The sequence below is a fragment of the Scyliorhinus torazame genome, chromosome 14, assembly GCF_047496885.1.
Source record: "Scyliorhinus torazame isolate Kashiwa2021f chromosome 14, sScyTor2.1, whole genome shotgun sequence".
Lineage (NCBI taxonomy): Eukaryota > Metazoa > Chordata > Chondrichthyes > Carcharhiniformes > Scyliorhinidae > Scyliorhinus > Scyliorhinus torazame.
The window spans coordinates 181,825,235-181,837,393 of NC_092720.1; the positions used below are offsets into that span (position 1 = coordinate 181,825,235).

Consider the following 12,159-nt stretch of genomic DNA (forward strand, 5'->3'; position numbering starts at 1 on the left):
GCTTCTATCCCACAGAGGGATGAGATATAAAAGACATCATCCGAGGGTGAGATAATACTTGATCTCTGGGTGGGATGGAACCACCAACTTTTCGGTTTACAGCCGAGCGCGATAACCGATTGCGCCACAGAGACGGCAAATCAACGTGTAACTGCTGATGTACTTGGTCATCAACTGTTTGGAATCTCGCATAGCTGACACTTTATAACTCTCTAATTACAACTTTAGTAAATACACAATTCGGATACCTTAACCTTGGTTCTGTAATAATGTTCCTGCAACAAGGATATATACACTTTATCCCCAGGCTTATAAAAAAACAGTGCAATCGCTATAATATATAATACATAACAATTTCTTGATTCATCGCAAACATATGGTATTTGGACGTTGTCCCGGTGTCTGCATCGGTTTTCTCCGTCTGATCGAGGTCAATCCCTCAGTCCAAAGATGTGAAGGTTCGTTGGATTGGTCATGCTAACGTGTGCCAGATTGACCATCATGTTGCAGCTGTACAGAACTCTGGTACGGCCGCATTTGGAGTATTGCGTACAGTTCTGGTCACCGCATTATAGGAAGGACGTGGAGGCTTTGGAGCGGGTGCAGAGGAGATTTACCAGGATGTTGCCTGGTATGGAGGGAAAATCTTATGAGGAAAGGCTGACGGACTTGAGGTTGTTTTCGTTGGAGAGAAGAAGGTTAAGAGGAGACTTAATAGAGGCATACAAAATGATCAGGGTGTTGGATATGGTGGACAGTGGGAGCCTTCTCCCGTGGATGGAAATGGCTGGCACGAGGGGACATAGCTTTAAACTGAGGGGTACTAGATATAGGACAGAGGTCAGAGGTAGGTTCTTTACTCAAAGAGTAGTGAGGCCGTGGAATGCCCTACCTGCTACAGTAGTGAACTCGCCAACATTGAGGGCATTTAAAAGTTTATTTGATAAACATATGGATGATAATGGCATAGTGTAGGTTAGATGGCATTTGTTTCGGTGCAACATCGTGGGCCGAAGGGCCTGTACTGCGCTGTATTGTTCTATGTTCTATGACCATCGATTACCATTTTAGCTGGATACGTGTATTCTACGGAGCACCTTGGTTGCATCGTCCCTTGCTGATCTTTTTGAAACCATTTCACCCTGTATCCCTTTCCTCTCATTCCTGAATATTGTCAGTGCTAACAAACTCTCTCTTTTTCCACGATTGAACTTCTCCGCACACAGACCAGTTGCACTTTGGAGAGCCTCTCAGTCGCCGTCTCACACTCTTTGTTCCAATGTGGAAAACCAAAGCCCCTTTCGTCCCACTGTTGCTATTGGGGTGATTGTCTCTCTCTGGAACTTCGAATTACTATTGATTATGTCTTTGGATGTGAACTGACGGTTTAAAATCAGAATGTCAACATTTGGCGTGTTTAATATTGGAACCGGAGGAAAGAAATCAAGTCAAATGTGGCATGAAATATAAAAAGCACCATGGTGGGTGATTCGATCCCACAGAGCGATAAGATATAAAAAACACCATCCGAGGGTGGGATAATATTTAATCTCTGGGTGGGATCGAACCACCAAATTTTCAGTTCATAGCCGAGCGCGCTAACCGATTGCGCCACAGAGACGACAAACGCTGCTTTTGCTTGAATAAACATGCCAAATTATCATGGAAACAGTCTCATCTTGTCCACATCGGAGCCGCAAATTATTGCCGATGCACCAATCTGGAACAAAAATAACAAAACTCAGGGCAATCTCAGCAGGCCTGACAGCATCTGTGGAGAGAGAACGGAGTCTGTGTTTCAACCCAGCGTTACGTTGTGTCACAGAACAGAGACTACACCATTATCCGTAGCCCTGTCAATAACGCGCCTCTATCCTTCTACATTCGAGCATTGTTGTATTTTCTGCCTCCCGATAATCGCAATGAAACTAAAATGAAACTGTATTTTCCGGAGTCCAGTAAGGACAGTTTTCTTAGTTTCTAAATGTCAGTTAATTTCTCGAATCATTTTAAACAAGGGAAATGTGTCTTGACTGTCGCTGATCAGTCAGGCAGAGCCCTTCGTTCTCCCCGGATACTGTTTGTCGAAGTGTTACCCAACATTCACAAAATAGTGCTTGATTTTCGTGTGTCGCTTCATTTCACTTTTCTCCACTGCCAACTGGCTCTATTTCCCAAAATTCGGCCCAGTCCTTCTCATTTGACACTTGAACATTTTGTGTGAATGACCGAAGGAGCTGATGCAGCAAATTGAGTGAGACGGTTTTTACTTCCAAAAAGGCAAGAACCGGAGGAGTATGTTTGATGATAATAGTTCAAATATAAAACGGGGAGCTGAGGAGATTCTCCTATTCACAACCGTTTGAATTCTGGAGCATCAAACAGGAGCAGAAGCATGCACTCAGCCATTAACCCGTTGTAAAGAGTCCTTACATACCAGTTGCTCTATGGAGCGCTTCTCATTGGCGGTCTCATCCTCTTTGATCCAAAGAGAAACATCTAGACGCCTTTCGTCCCACTGTTGCTATTCGGTTGTATGTCTCTCTATGGTAGTCCAAATTAATATTCATTATCTCTGTGGCTGTGAGCTGACTGTTTGAAATCTGGATGTCTGCATTTGGCAGACACCAAGGTGCGTGATTCGATCCCACAGAGGGATGTAGTACAAAAAACACCATTATCCCTAGGCCTGTCTATCATGCGCCTCCAGCCTGATACATTCGAGTCATTGTTTTATTTTCTGCTTCCAGATATTCGCAATTAAACTAAAATGAAACTGTATTTTCTGATGTGCAGTAAGGAGAGTTTTCGTGGGTACTAATATATCCGTTAATGTATCGAATAATCCTATCCAAAGGAAATGTCTCTTGACTGTCGCTAATCAGTCGGGCAGCGGTCTTCGTTCTCCCCGGATTCTGTTTCTCGAAGAGTTTCCCAACATTCACAAAACAGGTGCTTGATTTTCTGGTGTGCCTCCTTTCCATTTTCTCCACTGCCAGCTGGCTCTATTTCCCAAAATTCTGCCCACTTCTCCTCATTGCATCATGACCAGATGTCCGGAAATTCATTTACATCGAGAGACTATCGAGACGAAAATTATTGTCCGCTTCTACAGAATGGTCCGTGGGTATTTGATTGAGACGCTTGAACATTTTGGGTGAATTACCGAATAAGCTGATGCAGCAAATTGAGTGAGACGGTTTTCACTTCCAAAAAGACAAGAATCGGAGGAGTATGCTTGATGATAATAGTTTAAATATAAAACCGGGAGCTGAGGAGTTTCTACTCTTCACAACCATTTGAATTCTGGGGCATCAAACAGGAGCAGAAGCATGCACTCAGCTATTAGCCCGTTGGAAAGAGTCCTTTACACAGAGAATTCCTCATCCGTTCATTTTGGAAAACATACCAGTTTATCGATGCCGTGACTCGGATTCGAACCGAGGTTGCTGCGGCCACAACGCAGAGTACTAACCACTATACGATCACGGCGCCACATGTTACGGTCGACGCTGGTTTACTTGGTCATTACCTGTTTGGAATCTATCATGGCCCACACTTTCTGACTCTCTAATTACAACTTTAGTAGATACACATTTTGGATGCCTTAACGTTTATTCCAAAATAATCTTCCTGCAACAAGGATATATACACGTTGACCCAGGCTCCTAAAAATAACTTTGCACCCGCTATAATATATAATAGATAACAATTTCGAGAATCGTCCCAAACATATGGTATTTGGACGTTCTCCCGGTGTCTGTAACTGCTGATGTACTTGGTCATCAACTGTTTGGAATCTATCATAGCTCACACTTTATGACTCTCTAATTACAACTTTAGTAAATACACAATTTGGATACCTTAACCTTGGTTCCGTAATAATGTTCCTGCAACAAGGATATATACACTTTATCCCCAGGCTTATAGAAACAACAATGCAACCGCTATAATATATAATACATAACAATTTATTGATTCATCGCAAACATACGGTATTTGGACGTTGTCCCGGTGTCTGCATCGGTTTTCTCCGCCTGATCGAGGTCCCTCCCACAGTCCAAATATGTGAAGGTTCGGTGGATTGGCCATGCTAACGTGTGCTAGATTGACCATCGATTACCAGTTTCGCTGGAATGGCCATGATCAACGTGCCGCGTTACGGGTATTCTACGGAGGAACTTGGTTGCATCGTCCCTTGCTGGGTTTTTGAAACCATTTCACCCTGTGTCCCTTTCCTCTCATTCCTGAATATTGTCAGTGCAAACAAACTCTCTCTCTATTTCCACGATTGAACTTCTCCGTCCATGTACCAGTTGCACTTTGGAGCGCCTCTCATTCGCCGTCTCACACTCTTTGTTCCAAAGAGGAAAATCCAATCCTCTTTCGTTCCACTGTTGCTATTGGGGTGATTCTCTCTCTCTGGAACTTCAAATTAATATTGATTAACTCTTTGGATGTCAACTGACGGTTTAAAATCAGAAATACAACATTTGGCGTGTTTAATATTGGAACCGGAGGAAAGAAATCTAGTCAATGTGGCACGAAATATAAAAATCAACATGGTGGGTGATTCGATCCCACAGAGGGATGAGATATAGAAAACACTATCCGAGGGTGGGATAATACTTAATCTCTAGGTGGGATCGCACCACCAACTTTTCAGTTCCTAGCCGAGAGCGCTAACCGATTGCGCCACAGAGACGACAAATGCTGCTTTTGCTTGACTAAACATGCCAAATTATCATGGAAACAGTCTCATCTTGTCCACATCGGAGCAGCAAATGATTGCCGATGCACCAATCTGGAACAAAAATAACAAAACGCAGGGCAATCTCAGCAGGTCTGACAGCATCTGTGGCGAGAGAACGGAGTCTGTGTTTCAAGCCTTTGTGCCACTGAACAATGACTACACCATTAACCGTAGCCCTGTCAATAACGCGCCTCTATCCTTTTACATTCGAGCATTGTTGTATTTTCTCCCTCCCGATAATCGCAATGAGACTAACATTATACTGGATTTTCTGGTGTGCAGTAAGGACAGATTTCTTAGTTTCTAAATTTCAGTTGCTTTCTCGAATCATTCTAACCAAAAAAAATGTGTCGTCACTATCGCTGATCATTTGGGCGGCCCCCTTCGTTCTCCCAGATTCTGTTTCTCGAAGTATTTCCCAACATTCACAAAACTGGTGCTTGATGTTCGTCTGTCACTTCGTTTCCGATTTGTCCATTGCCAACTGGCATTATTTCCCCAAATTCTGCCCTCTCGTCCTCATTGCATCATGACCAGATGTCAGGAAATTAATTTATATGGAGGAACTATCGAGACCAAGATTATTCTCCGAGTATACAGAAGGTTCAGTGGGTATTTGGTTGGGGCACTTGAAAATTTGGGGTGAATGGCCAAAGAAGCTGATGCAGCAAATTGAGAGCGACTGTTTTCACTTCCAAACAGACAAGAACCTGAGGAGTGTTTTTGATGATAATAGTTAAAATAAAAGACCGGGAGCTTAAGAGATTATCGTATTCGCAACCGTTTGAATTCCGGAGCATCAAACAGGAGCAGAAGCATGCATTCATCTGTGAACCCGTTTTAAAGAGTCCTTTGCACAGAGATTCCTCATCAGTTCATTTGAGAAAAACCCATCAACTTATCGCTGCCGTGACTCGGATTCGAAACGAGGTTGCTGCGGCCACAACGCAGAATACGAAACAGTAGACGATCACGGCGCAACACGTTACCGCCTAGGAGCTTGTCCAACTGTCGATGTACGTGGTCATCAACTGTTTAGAATCTTTCATGACCCACAGTTTATTACTCTCTAATTACATCTTTAGTAGATACACAAGTTTGGATGACTTAACCTTGGTTCCATAATAATGTTCCTGCAACAAGGATAGATACACTTTAACGGAGGCTCATAAAAATAACAATGCAATGGCTATAATATATAATAGAAAACAATTTCGATATTCATCCCAAACATATGGTATTTGGACGTTCTCCCGGTGTCTGCATCGGTTTTCTCCGCCTGCACGAGGTCCCTCACACTGTCTAAAGATGTGAAGGTTCGGTGGATTGGCCATGCTAAAGTGTGCCAGATTGTCCATAGATCAGCAATTTCGCAGGATTGGCCATGCCCAACGTGCCGGTTACGGGTATTCTACTGAGGAACTTGGTCACTTTGTCTCATGCTGATTTTTTGAAATCATTTCTCCCTGTATTCCTTTCCTCTCATTCCTGAATATTATCAGTGCAAACAAACTCTCTCTATATTTCCACGATTGAACTTCTCCGCCCACATACCAGTTGCACGATGGAGCTCCCTCTCATTGGCGGTCTCATCCTCTTTGATCCAAAGAGAAAAATCTAGACATCTTTCGTCCCACTGTTGCTTTTGGGATGTATGTCTCTCTATGGTAGCTCAAAATAATATTCATTATCTCTTTGGGTGTGAACTGACTGTTTAAAATCCGGATGTCAGCATTTGACGTGCTTAATGTTGGAGCCGGGAGAAAGAAATCAAATCACGGTAGCATGAACTACAAAAACACCAAGGTGCGTGATTCGATCCCACAGAGGGACGAGGTACAAAAAACACGATTATCCGTAGGTCTGTCGAGAATGCGCCTCCAGCCTTATACATACGAGCCATTGATTTATTTTCTGCTTCCAGATATTCGCAGATAAACTAAAATGAAACTGTATTTTCTGATGTGCAGCAAGAACAGTTTTCTTGGGTTCTAAATATCCGTAAATGTATCGAAGAATCCTAACCGAAGGAAATGTGTATTGACTGTCGCTGATCAGTCGGGCAGCGCTCTTCGTTCTCCCCGGATTCTGTTTCTCGAAGTGTTTCCCAACATTCACAAAACAGGGGCTTGATTTTCGTGCGTCGCTTCCTTTCCATTTTCTCCACTGCCAACTGGCTCTATTTCCCACAATTCTGCCCACTTCTCCTCATTGCTCCATGACCAGATGTCCGGAAATTCATTGATATGGAGAGACTATCGAGACCAAGATTATTGTCCTCGTCTACAGAATGGTCGGTGGGTATTTGGTTGAGACACTTGAACATTTTGGGTGAATTACCGAAGAAGCTGATGCAGCAAATTGACTGAGACGGGTTTCACTTCCAAAAAGACAAGAACCGGTGGAGTATTCTTGATGATAATCGTTAAAATATAAAACTCGGCGCTCAGGATATTCTCCTATTCACAACCGTTTGAATTCTGGAGCATCAAACAGGAGCAGAAGCATGCACTCAATTATTAACCCGTTGTAAAGAGTCCTTTACACAGAGAATTCCTCATATGTTCATTTGGGAAAACATATCAATGTATCGCTGCCGTGACTCGGATTCGAACCAAGGTTGCTGCGGCCACAACGCAGAGTACTAACCACTATACGATCACGGCGCTTATGTTACCGCTGACGCAACCTGTAGCTGCTGATGTATTTGATCATCAACTGTTTGGAATCTATCATAGCTCACAGTTTATGACTCTCTAAGTACAACTTTAGTAAATACACAATTTGGATACCTTAACCTTGGTTCCGTAATAACGTTCCTGCAACAAGGATATATACACTTTATCCCCATGCTTATAAAAATAATAATGCAACCGCTATAATATATAATACATAACAATTTCTTGATTCATCTCAAACATACGGTATTTGGACGTTGTCCCGGTGTCTGCATCGGTTTTCTCCGCCTGATTGAGGTCCCTTCCACAGTCCAAATATGTGAAGGTTCGGTGGATTGGTTATGCTGACGTGTGCCAGATTGAACATCGATTACCAGTTTCGCTGGGTTGGCCATGATAAACGTGCCGCGTTACGGGTATTCTACGGAGGAACTTGGTTGCATCGTCCCTTGTTGGTTTTTCTGAAACCATTTCACCCTGTATCCCTTTCCTCTCATTCCTGAATATTGTCAGTGCAAACAAACTCTCTCTCTATTTCCACGATTGAACTTCTCCGCCCACATACCAGTTGCACGTTGGAGCGCCTCTCATTCGCCGTCTCACACTCTATGTACAAAGAGGACAATCTAGGCCCCTTTCGTCCCACTGTTGCTATTGGGGTGAATATCTCTCTCTAGAACATCAAATTCATACTGATTAACTCTTTGGATGTGAACTGAGGGTTTAAAATCAGAATGACAACATTTGGCGTGTTTAATAGTGGAACCGGAGGAAAGAAATCATGTCAATGTGGCATGAAATATAAAAAGCACCATGGTGGGTGCTTCTATCCCACAGACGGATGAGATATAAAAGACATCATCCAAGGGCGGGATAATACTTGATAGCTGGGTGGGATGGAACCACCAACTTTTCGGTTTACAGCCGAGCGCGATAACCGATTGCGCCACAGAGACGGCAAATCAACGCGTAACTGCTGATGTACTTGGTCATCAACTGTTTGGAATCTCGCATAGCTGACACTTTATAACTCTCTAATTACAACTTTAGTAAATACACAATTCGGATACCTTAACCTTGGTTCTGTAATAATGTTCCTGCAACAAGGATATATACACTTTATCCCCAGGCTTATAAAAAAACAGTGCAATCGCTATAATATATAATACATAACAATTTCTTGATTCATCGCAAACATATGGTATTTGGACGTTGTCCCGGTGTCTGCATCGGTTTTCTCCGTCTGATCGAGGTCAATCCCTCAGTCCAAAGATGTGAAGGTTCGTTGGATTGGTCATGCTAACGTGTGCCAGATTGACCATCATGTTGCAGCTGTACAGAACTCTGGTACGGCCGCATTTGGAGTATTGCGTACAGTTCTGGTCACCGCATTATAGGAAGGACGTGGAGGCTTTGGAGCGGGTGCAGAGGAGATTTGCCAGGATGTTGCCTGGTATGGAGGGAAAATCTTATGAGGAAAGGCTGATGGACTTGAGGTTGTTTTCGTTGGAGAGAAGAAGGTTAAGAGGAGACTTAATAGAGGCATACAAAATGATCAGGGTGTTGGATAGGGTGGACAGTGGGAGCCTTCTCCCGTGGATGGAAATGGCTGGCACGAGGGGACATAGCTTTAAACTGAGGGGTACTAGATATAGGACAGAGGTCAGAGGTAGGTTCTTTACTCAAAGAGTAGTGAGGCCGTGGAATGCCCTACCTGCTACAGTAGTGAACTCGCCAACATTGAGGGCATTTAAAAGTTTATTTGATAAACATATGGATGATAATGGCATAGTGTAGGTTAGATGGCATTTGTTTCGGTGCAACATCGTGGGCCGAAGGGCCTGTACTGCGCTGTATTGTTCTATGTTCTATGACCATCGATTACCATTTTAGCTGGATACGTGTATTCTACGGAGCACCTTGGTTGCATCGTCCCTTGCTGATCTTTTTGAAACCATTTCACCCTGTATCCCTTTCCTCTCATTCCTGAATATTGTCAGTGCTAACAAACTCTCTCTTTTTCCACGATTGAACTTCTCCGCACACAGACCAGTTGCACTTTGGAGAGCCTCTCAGTCGCCGTCTCACACTCTTTGTTCCAATGTGGAAAACCAAAGCCCCTTTCGTCCCACTGTTGCTATTGGGGTGATTGTCTCTCTCTGGAACTTCGAATTAATATTGATTCTGTCTTTGGATGTGAACTGACGGTTTAAAATCAGAATGTCAACATTTGGCGTGTTTAATATTGGAACCGGAGGAAAGAAATCAAGTCAAATGTGGCATGAAATATAAAAAGCACCATGGTGGGTGATTCGATCCCACAGAGCGATGAGATATAAAAAACACCATCCGAGGGTGGGATAATATTTAATCTCTGGGTGGGATCGAACCACCAAATTTTCAGTTCATAGCCGAGCGCGCTAACCGATTGCGCCACAGAGACGACAAACGCTGCTTTTGCTTGAATAAACATGCCAAATTATCATGGAAACAGTCTCATCTTGTCCACATCGGAGCCGCAAATTATTGCCGATGCACCAATCTGGAACAAAAATAACAAAACTCAGGGCAATCTCAGCAGGCCTGACAGCATCTGTGGAGAGAGAACGGAGTCTGTGTTTCAACCCAGCGTTACGTTGTGTCACAGAACAGAGACTACACCATTATCCGTAGCCCTGTCAATAACGCGCCTCTATCCTTCTACATTCGAGCATTGTTGTATTTTCTGCCTCCCGATAATCGCAATGAAACTAAAATGAAACTGTATTTTCCGGAGTCCAGTAAGGACAGTTTTCTTAGTTTCTAAATGTCAGTTAATTTCTCGAATCATTTTAAACAAGGGAAATGTGTCTTGACTGTCGCTGATCAGTCAGGCAGAGCCCTTCGTTCTCCCCGGATACTGTTTGTCGAAGTGTTACCCAACATTCACAAAATAGTGCTTGATTTTCGTGTGTCGCTTCATTTCACTTTTCTCCACTGCCAACTGGCTCTATTTCCCAAAATTCGGCCCAGTCCTTCTCATTTGACACTTGAACATTTTGTGTGAATGACCGAAGGAGCTGATGCAGCAAATTGAGTGAGACGGTTTTTACTTCCAAAAAGGCAAGAACCGGAGGAGTATGTTTGATGATAATAGTTCAAATATAAAACGGGGAGCTGAGGAGATTCTCCTATTCACAACCGTTTGAATTCTGGAGCATCAAACAGGAGCAGAAGCATGCACTCAGCCATTAACCCGTTGTAAAGAGTCCTTACATACCAGTTGCTCTATGGAGCGCTTCTCATTGGCGGTCTCATCCTCTTTGATCCAAAGAGAAACATCTAGACGCCTTTCGTCCCACTGTTGCTATTCGGTTGTATGTCTCTCGATGGTAGTCCAAATTAATATTCATTATCTCTGTGGCTGTGAGCTGACTGTTTGAAATCTGGATGTCTGCATTTGGCAGACACCAAGGTGCGTGATTCGATCCCACAGAGGGATGTAGTACAAAAAACACCATTATCCCTAGGCCTGTCTATCATGCGCCTCCAGCCTGATACATTCGAGTCATTGTTTTATTTTCTGCTTCCAGATATTCGCAATTAAACTAAAATGAAACTGTATTTTCTGATGTGCAGTAAGGAGAGTTTTCGTGGGTACTAATATATCCGTTAATGTATCGAATAATCCTATCCAAAGGAAATGTGTCTTGACTGTCGCTAATCAGTCGGGCAGCGGTCTTCGTTCTCCCCGGATTCTGTTTCTCGAAGAGTTTCCCAACATTCACAAAACAGGTGCTTGATTTTCTGGTGTGCCTCCTTTCCATTTTCTCCACTGCCAGCTGGCTCTATTTCCCAAAATTCTGCCCACTTCTCCTCATTGCATCATGACCAGATGTCCGGAAATTCATTTACATCGAGAGACTATCGAGACGAAAATTATTGTCCGCTTCTACAGAATGGTCCGTGGGTATTTGATTGAGACGCTTGAACATTTTGGGTGAATTACCGAATAAGCTGATGCAGCAAATTGAGTGAGACGGTTTTCACTTCCAAAAAGACAAGAATCGGAGGAGTATGCTTGATGATAATAGTTTAAATATAAAACCGGGAGCTGAGGAGTTTCTACTCTTCACAACCATTTGAATTCTGGGGCATCAAACAGGAGCAGAAGCATGCACTCAGCTATTAGCCCGTTGGAAAGAGTCCTTTACACAGAGAATTCCTCATCCGTTCATTTTGGAAAACATACCAGTTTATCGATGCCGTGACTCGGATTCGAACCGAGGTTGCTGCGGCCACAACGCAGAGTACTAACCACTATACGATCACGGCGCCACATGTTACGGTCGACGCTGGTTTACTTGGTCATTACCTGTTTGGAATCTATCATGGCCCACACTTTCTGACTCTCTAATTACAACTTTAGTAGATACACATTTTGGATGCCTTAACGTTTATTCCAAAATAATCTTCCTGCAACAAGGATATATACACGTTGACCCAGGCTCCTAAAAATAACTTTGCACCCGCTATAATATATAATAGATAACAATTTCGAGAATCGTCCCAAACATATGGTATTTGGACGTTCTCCCGGTGTCTGTAACTGCTGATGTACTTGGTCATCAACTGTTTGGAATCTATCATAGCTCACACTTTATGACTCTCTAATTACAACTTTAGTAAATACACAATTTGGATACCTTAACCTTGGTTCCGTAATAATGTTCCTGCAACAAGGATATA

The 12,159-nt window shown here is 43.1% G+C and overlaps 5 non-coding genes across 5 annotated transcripts; all 5 read right to left on the reverse strand.

Annotated features, from left to right (window-relative positions):
• Window positions 1–1,547: 1,547 nt before the first annotated feature.
• trnah-aug (transfer RNA histidin (anticodon AUG)) lies at window positions 1,548–1,621 on the reverse strand. The gene has a single exon. It is a non-coding gene; the product is annotated as a tRNA-His (tRNA).
• A 1,799-nt stretch (window positions 1,622–3,420) lies between these two features.
• On the reverse strand, window positions 3,421–3,492 carry trnah-gug (transfer RNA histidin (anticodon GUG)). Its single transcript has one exon. It is a non-coding gene; the product is annotated as a tRNA-His (tRNA).
• A 3,855-nt stretch (window positions 3,493–7,347) lies between these two features.
• trnah-gug (transfer RNA histidin (anticodon GUG)) lies at window positions 7,348–7,419 on the reverse strand. Its single transcript has one exon. It is a non-coding gene; the product is annotated as a tRNA-His (tRNA).
• Window positions 7,420–9,800: 2,381 nt separating this feature from the next.
• On the reverse strand, window positions 9,801–9,874 carry trnah-aug (transfer RNA histidin (anticodon AUG)). The gene has a single exon. It is a non-coding gene; the product is annotated as a tRNA-His (tRNA).
• Window positions 9,875–11,673: 1,799 nt separating this feature from the next.
• Window positions 11,674–11,745, reverse strand: trnah-gug (transfer RNA histidin (anticodon GUG)). The gene has a single exon. It is a non-coding gene; the product is annotated as a tRNA-His (tRNA).
• Window positions 11,746–12,159: the final 414 nt, after the last annotated feature.